Genomic DNA, 8,000 nt, shown 5'->3' with positions numbered 1-8,000 from the left:
CGGTCATAAAGCCGATTTGGATGTATGGCATTCAACTGTGGGGTACGACCTGTGCAACTAATATTGATCTAATACAAAGGTTCCAATCAAAAATGCGTAGAACAATCACATGTTCACCATGGTACATGCGTAACGAAAATATCCATAAAGACATTGGTATTCCTATGGTAAAAAAGAAGTAGAAGACAGCAGAATTAAATATATATCTAAACTCCGAGATCACCCAAACCCTTTGGCTAATGCTTTGGTAGATTCCTGCGATCAAACACGACTTAAAAGAAGAGATTTGCTGCGTATTAAAGAGCGACGTATCACCAAAACAGAGTAATCACTTGCTTGAGCCTGTCTAGTTTTTAATTAGATTTAAGATTTTATTACTTATTGTTAGGCTTTAAGAAAAAACAGATTCAATAAATAAAATAATTTTGAAAAAAAATATGCTCGATAGAACCTTATATGCGATATTTGGGAGACTTATCCCACGGTAGTTGGCGCAAATTGTGGGGTGCCCCTTTTTGTGGATTGGGCAGAGCACACTTAAATTCCAATCGTTGGTCATGGAATCGGGTTCGCCTTTTCCTGGCGTTGTACTTCCACTGCCATTCAGTAGGCTGGAGAAGTGTTCCCTCCATAATTTTAGTATGCTCTGGATTACCTCTGGGAGTTTTGCAAGAGTATGCTCCGTTCTTTAAACCTTCTGTTAGTCTCCGCATCTTTTCGAGCATTACCCCTGTCGGCCAGCTTGTCAAGCTCTTCATACTCACGCATTTCGGCCTCTCTCTTTTTCTATTTGCAATTGCGTCTTGCTTCCCTCTTCAACTCTTCATATCTATCCCATCCCTCATGTGTTGTGGTCGATTGTAACGTTGCAAGATAGGCAGTCTGCTTTCTCTTACGCATATCGGCGTCTCTCTTTTTCTATCTGCAAATGCGTCTCGCTTCCTTCTTCAGCTCTCGGCATCTATCCCATCCCGCACGTGTTGTAGTCCCCCTGCGGGTACGGGGGGACCCCTCCGGGTTCGAGGGGAAACCGAATATACCCACGGTAAGGCATGCCTGTCGTAAGAGGCGACTAAGATCCTGGCCACCAGTCCAGGGCTGTATGGAAGCTCAACTGGTCGTAGTTTCGGCAACAAGGTCAATACCAAAGACTTTAACCTGGTACCACGGGGAGCAGTAGCCCCTGGAGTTCGCTCCAGTCTGCTCATTGGGAGATTCGTGGTGGCTGTGGTTAAAACCCAAATCGTGGGAAGAACTGACTTTGTCAGTCGAATGTGGAGTTGCATTGCAACCGGGTGCCGGACCCAAAGTACGGCAGAGGTTTTAGATGGACCTCGAGCCCTACCAAGGTGGTTAGTGTGTCCATGCCACACTGCCGATTGGTACTGAAAATCGTTACCCAATTTTCAGGGCGCTGATCGACGCATTGTATTGATCCGTTGTGCTTTTGAGCACCGTGGAGTTAAGCTGTCGCCAGTAGGATCCCACGTTAAACACTCTCACATTGTTGTAACGTTGCAAGGTAGCCTCTCTCCTCTGCGACACGGCACTCGTCATCGTACCTGCTGTTCTTTTGCATTTTCCGAAAACCAATGGTTTCGGTTACAGCTGTCCGTAAGGAGCTTGAAATGCCGTACCACAGTTCCCTTCTACCGATTTGTTGGCGAGTGCTCTCAAGTCGAGTTGAAAATCGTTCGTTATTACATCATTAAATTCTCTTATACTTTCATTAATGTCTCTTCCTGTATTTATTTTGCAATCAATATTGATGCAATAAATTTTCTATACTTCAATTAGTTAGTTTTATGTTTGAGAAATTTTCGGCTCAAATATCATGGGCTGTTCGTATAACTTTATTAGTACAGGAGAATGATCAGATGATAAGTCTGTACATGTATCTGCTGACATAAGGATCTATCTATATATTTTACTACAGAAAAATCTATTAAGTGTGGTATTTTTTCTGTCACTGGGCCAGTATGACAGCTTACCAGGAGATATTATATCCAGTTTATTATGCTTATTCATAATAGTGTAGTACAGCTGTCGTCCTTTCGGATTAGTAGCCGAAACAGCGAAAAACGTAAACCCATGGCCCTTGTCAGCTGATACGACCTTTCTTATGGGAGCGCAATGCAAGTGATCAGCGAAAAACGCTACTCCCTTCCTCTTTGCAGTAGGATGCCGTAGATTTCCACGGCATTTGGATTTTTGCCGTAGAAACGTGTCAGCTGATTGCTCTCTCACAAAGCAGGGTTGCCAATCTCGTTATACTGTAGTAATAGTGTAGTATGTTTGAATTTTTTTTAAACTAACTCAAAATCCGAGTCGAATGCTATTATTTATAAATAGTTTAATAGTTTGTTTTGATATTTTATATTATGAAAAATTGTAATTGAAAACATAGATGCGTGAAAACTATATATGCGTATTGAGCAATGGCAACACTGTTTAAATGAAAACAAACAAAGATAGCTGATTTCTACGGGCTCAACTTTTGACACACTTTGCTCGCTAATGAAGGGAGTAGCGTTTTTCGCTGTTCCTGCTATAATATGACGTGAGACCCAGTACGCGTGTTTGCCACCTGATAGAAATCTTTGACCTAGTGTTCCAAAAAAGTCTTTAAATTCGCTATATGTGTTAAAACGAGGTGGACAGTATATAGCCGTAAGGTTTAAGTCGCAAACCCGATTTTTTAGTGATATTGTTGTAGCTTGTAACTGTGTTGTAGCATGAGATTCTAGAACATACTGGATTAAACCAGGGGTGGGCATATTAGCCCTAAGTGGCATTTTGCCCGTTCCCTTCATCATCGCGGGCAAACATGAAGAGGGAAGTGAGAGTAACGTATTTTACCACACCATGTTTACAAATGAGAGTGCGCGCATATAAGGGAAATTGAACTGTGGGTAATAATAGTAAAATCGCCTAACAATTTTAAGTTTCTTTGCAATTACTATAAATTTATAAAATGTGAGACAAATAACAAAAAGTATAATAAATATTTTATTTTAGTAATCCTTTTTTTTAATATATCTTTATAACAGCATTTAATTTAGTTTATTTCAAATAATAAATTCTATGTTTGGTTTAATCTCATTTGCTGTAGCTACACGCATTATTGTACCAAAATTTAAATCAGATAACCTACTTGTTATTTTATGTTTGTTTACTTTCATTATTGAAAAAAATTATTCACAAGTGTAGGTACTTCCAAACATAGATATACAGGGGTGTTGTGGAATCCAAGACAGAATTGCTTAGCTGTCAGAATTGGAAACCAATTCTAATTATCAATGGTGTCACAGAATCTGATTGGATTTTCGTCTTTTCGAACATACGCAAAACCAATATTCGAACCAGCTGTTTACTAATGTGACAAAACTTGCAAATGAATACATTTGGAAGCAGTCCTATTAAAGTTTTTTAATGAGTTCCGAATTAAAGAAAGATTTTAAGAGATAACATATATGGAATGAATAAAGACGCATTTGGGTTTAAGTTACGTTTATTACGTTTTGTAAATCTTCTTAAAGGGAGGAAACGGCTTTAGAATCTTAAAAAAAATTGATTTTTTTTGCTTAAATCTCTTTAAAATGTATGAGCAGAAAGCGCAAACTTTGACGCGCGATTTCTCGGTTTGTCACTTTTACGATTTTTGGGCCAAAGTTTATTATCTTTCTATTTAAACTAAAAAAAACTATGAAAAGTTAAGTTTGAACATACATATGTATGTGCATATGTTTAAACAACATAAATTTTAAAATCAAATTTAAAAGATTTTTTAGAATTTTACAATTGTTTTTGAAATTTTCCTAGTTTAACTTGAACATAAGTTATTAACAAATTTGAATATCTCTGAATTTTTTGTTTCCGATAGAAATTGCAACCTGCATACTGCCCGCCGTCCGATAAATGCACATACAAGACGCATAGAGCAACTGCTTCCCTAAGGCAGAATATCAAAGAATTCATAACTATGAACCCAAGAAATTTTGCTTTAATCAATTATTTCTTACCCTCCCAAAAAAACTCAAAAAAATCGATTTTTTTAGCCTCTAAAGCAGGCTCCCCCCTTAAATATCCGCATTTTTTTCAAAACTCAACAATTAAAACATTACGTTTTTTATTCTTATGTTTTCTCCTATAGAAATAAAGATAAATTAATTCGTAACAATAAAATAACTTGATTTCTTAACTTGCATTTCAAATCTGCGTGCGATTATCTTCTTGCTTTGTTTCTGACAGCAAAAGCGATAAAATTGGTTTCCGTGACACCCAAAACCGATACAAATTCTGTTTCGAATATCAAACCAATAATGTCTGAATTCATCACACCTACTGCTTTTTCTGATCGGTTTCAATTCTGATTCCGACAACTATCAGATTCCACAACACCCCTGATAATTTTCAAATCAAAAAGTTTCAAACCAGGTTATTTCTTTAAACTTCCTAATAAAAAATAATTTTAATAAGAACTTCAGTTTATGAACCACTGTTTCTTCAAACACATACATATGCCCAAATGAATCTTATGAGAGCGCAATGTGAATGGTAAGCCAACACCGTTTCTACCGCCCGCTTACCATAGAATTTCCAACGATTTGGGGTTTTCCCCGTAGAAACGCGTCAGCAGATTGCTCTCAAGAATGATAAAAACAAGATTGCGCAATGACGAGTTAAAATTTTGTTCGTTCTGCGCATCTACGTCACTGTTAACCAACGTACAGTCAGCTGATTTTCAGTTGCTTGTTTTTCTTTGCAATAAGAATCAATTTTGTATTCTAGGCATACAAAAACATGAATATCATCAAAAGTTGACATCAATATAAGTGAATATTAATAAAAGATATCAATATAAGTGAATATTTTATACATATTCATTTCATTGTATTTTCGTTATAATATTTAATTTTTTCTCTTTGCTGTGTTTGTTTCAGCTGTATACATTTATGCAAATAAAAACATTCAATATTTTGTGACCTACTATCAATTTATTGTCTTTTTTAATTTTTTTTTTTTGCTGTACATATTTTCAATTAAGTTTTTATTTAAGGAACACATTCTAGCTCTAAAAAACAATTCTTTTACTTTGGTGCTACAATTTACAAAATTACTTAAATCTAAGTGCTTCTGGATGTAATTTTTACATATATGCAAATCAGTACCATTTAAATCGTCAAATACTGCTTGCAAGGCTCTCATATGCTCCATCAATATATCTGTTGGTTTTGAAAGTCCTCCTTCAGATAGGTGATCTACCCAAGTATAAGACGAACAGTTTTCTGAATGTACCTTGATACAGATGTACACTGCCAAATTTTAAAGCCCGTCGTTGTTCAGAATCTTCAAGTCATCATTTTTTTCAATTGGGTCAGCGGAATTTAGATCAACTGACACACGTTGAAAAATATTACCTGCAACAATATAATAAACATACATACATGCGTATAAATAAATGGAATAAATTGTTAGTTAAGATTATTATTACAATTAGGATAAGAAACAGTGGTTAGTATGCAAAAACTTAGTTTGTATGTAAGTACATATTTGCATTTGTTAGCATCAATACATTTTTATACAAGAATGTTTTCTGTAGTTTTAGATTTATAATACTATGTACGTTTAATATTTTGATAATTACCGGTTAGAGATGTAATTCCCTTCGAAATCTGGGGTGTTGTCGACTTCAACATTTCCTTCATCTGTAATCGGTCTTTCGTTGTGACCAAGTACATAGGAACGTAGCCTATACTTGAACTCCTTCCCGTCAGGGTGATCGTGAAGACCGTCTTTTAACCTGATTACGCCAAACAAATTTTCTAAAACGTCCTGGTTTAAACGAGACTCCATCCTTTTCTGCCGTTCATTAGCCTCTGCAGAAGTTAGTCTTGTTAACGTGAGAAAAGCGCTAGGTAGCAACTTCGTTAGACTCCGCGAACTTAAACTTGCAAGAGTGTTTGGTTATAAAAGTAAAATTATTGTAATCAAAATGCTATAATTACCCATTTCACACTGCAAATTTATTTCGAAGGCTTCTGGCGCACAGTGCGCACAAAAATGAATCCACTGTTTTAGTACTTTTTTATCCTAAGGGAAATGGAAAAATCTCCATTTCGTACTACTATTTTTAACACTGTTATTATTGCATCCGAACACTGCGCAACTCATTTTAAAAAATATACTACTACACGCGAAAATACAATTCGAATTCAGATTCAAAGGCGCGGGCGAATAATAAGTCAACCGTGACGTCAGCAAGAACAGCTGACTGAAAACAAACATGCGCATTGCGTAATCTCTTCCTCTATCATTCTTGGATTGCTCTCTCACAATCACCCTGCGGTTGCCAATCTCGATATACTGTAGTAATTATATAAAATGTCTTCAATATGTTCGAAATTTTCTTAAACTAGCTCAAAATCAGAGTCGAATGCTATTATTTATAAATATATAAACGAGTTTTACTAGTTTGATTTCAGTTTTGATATTTTATATTATGAAAAATTATAATTGAAAAGTTAGATGTGTGCACAACTACATTACGTATTGAGTAATGGCAACATTGTTCGCATGAATGTTTCTGCCATTAGCGTTTGTATTCTATTTGTGTGCTTAGCCACTCTCAATCAATAATGCCATACCGCGCAAATATATTTTTATTTGATGATTTTTTATATTTTTGAAAATATGTGTTCCCTCTCTATAGCGCGTATTATTATTTTAATACATTTCCAGAGGCAACTTAGATTTTTTAAAAATATAACAGAACAATTATAGAAAAAACCTCAATTCTTTGAATATTTTGATAAAACAACCAAACTGAAAATATCACAAATATTAATATATATTTACATATATACATATATATTTATATAAGCATTTACATTAAACTGCAATATGTTTAAACAAAATATAGATCTTATATATATACATATATATACATATATACATATCTTTTTTTATATATGCAGAAATATAAAACTGCCTTGCATATGTACATAAGTACGTATAAAAGCCCACAACTTGAGAAAAGCTTTCCCAGTTGTAGCTAAAATGAATTTCTACAGCTGGCATCACCACCATTACTGTTATATCGCATGTACAGTGGTGTGAACAAAATAGGAACAACCATAAGGTGTTATGAAGTTTTAAAATGTGCTGTTTTCTTATTAAATAAAATTGTTTTTAGATACAAGTATAACTCATATAATTTTTTCCTACCAATGATTAGAATTTCTCACCATGCAAAGGTAAATATAAGCAAATATTAATGCGAAACTCTAAAACCTGCAAATTATGTTTACCTCTTTTTGTTCACACAACTGTACAATTCCGATATGAAATAAACTTCCGCTCTTTAATTTGTGTACAATGTCAGTATTGCAACCAGGGATAATGGGATGCCCAACTTATTCCAGTGTGAGAGCGCCTCAAAATAAGCGTTTTTTATAACATTTTCCATTGTGGCCACATCGAACAAAATAAGAATTTTTGGGCATTTAAATTAAAACGCCCAACGTTTATTACGATTGCAAATTATTATATATTGGACTTTTAATATATGGCGAAACCACTTAAATCCTTTTTTATGATTTTATGATATATTAAAACAACTGACTTTCGATCTTTCAATACTAAATAAGGTGAATTAAGCCTGTTAATTGTCAATTAATGAATGTTTTTAATCATTTGTAATAGAAAATGAATTCTATTATGCATCAAATTACAAAACGTTTCATGAAATATGTTTAAATTTCGCATTTTCTTTGATTTTCATTGTTTTAAATTTTTATTAACGATCTTGAACGGCGGCTACAAATTTCTCCGTTCATATATATTTTTGGTCTAAATTCAATCTGGCCGTTCCAGTCGTTCCAATTGCAAAACGTCAAAACGTACCCAATCCAGTCAACTGTCAAAGTTCGGTAGGTGAGCGGCTTTCACATTTCCAGTGACAGGAGAGTTGGAGATCTCTTTATCTCTGATTGCAACCA

At 34.8% G+C, this 8,000-nt stretch overlaps 1 long non-coding RNA gene across 1 annotated transcript; it reads right to left on the bottom strand.

Moving 5' to 3' along the window:
* Positions 1-5,166: 5,166 nt before the first annotated feature.
* Positions 5,167-6,292, bottom strand: LOC120769087. The gene is made up of 3 exons (XR_005704823.1): positions 6,009-6,292; positions 5,648-5,950; positions 5,167-5,420 (listed from the first exon to the last, which is right to left on the bottom strand). It is a non-coding gene; the product is annotated as an uncharacterized LOC120769087 (long non-coding RNA).
* Between the last annotated feature and the right edge of the window lie 1,708 nt (positions 6,293-8,000).

The sequence above is a fragment of the Bactrocera tryoni genome, chromosome 2 (assembly GCF_016617805.1).
Source record: "Bactrocera tryoni isolate S06 chromosome 2, CSIRO_BtryS06_freeze2, whole genome shotgun sequence".
Lineage (NCBI taxonomy): Eukaryota > Metazoa > Arthropoda > Insecta > Diptera > Tephritidae > Bactrocera > Bactrocera tryoni.
The sequence above is the reverse complement of the archived record's forward strand: the minus strand, read 5'-3'. Positions and strand labels throughout refer to the sequence as shown.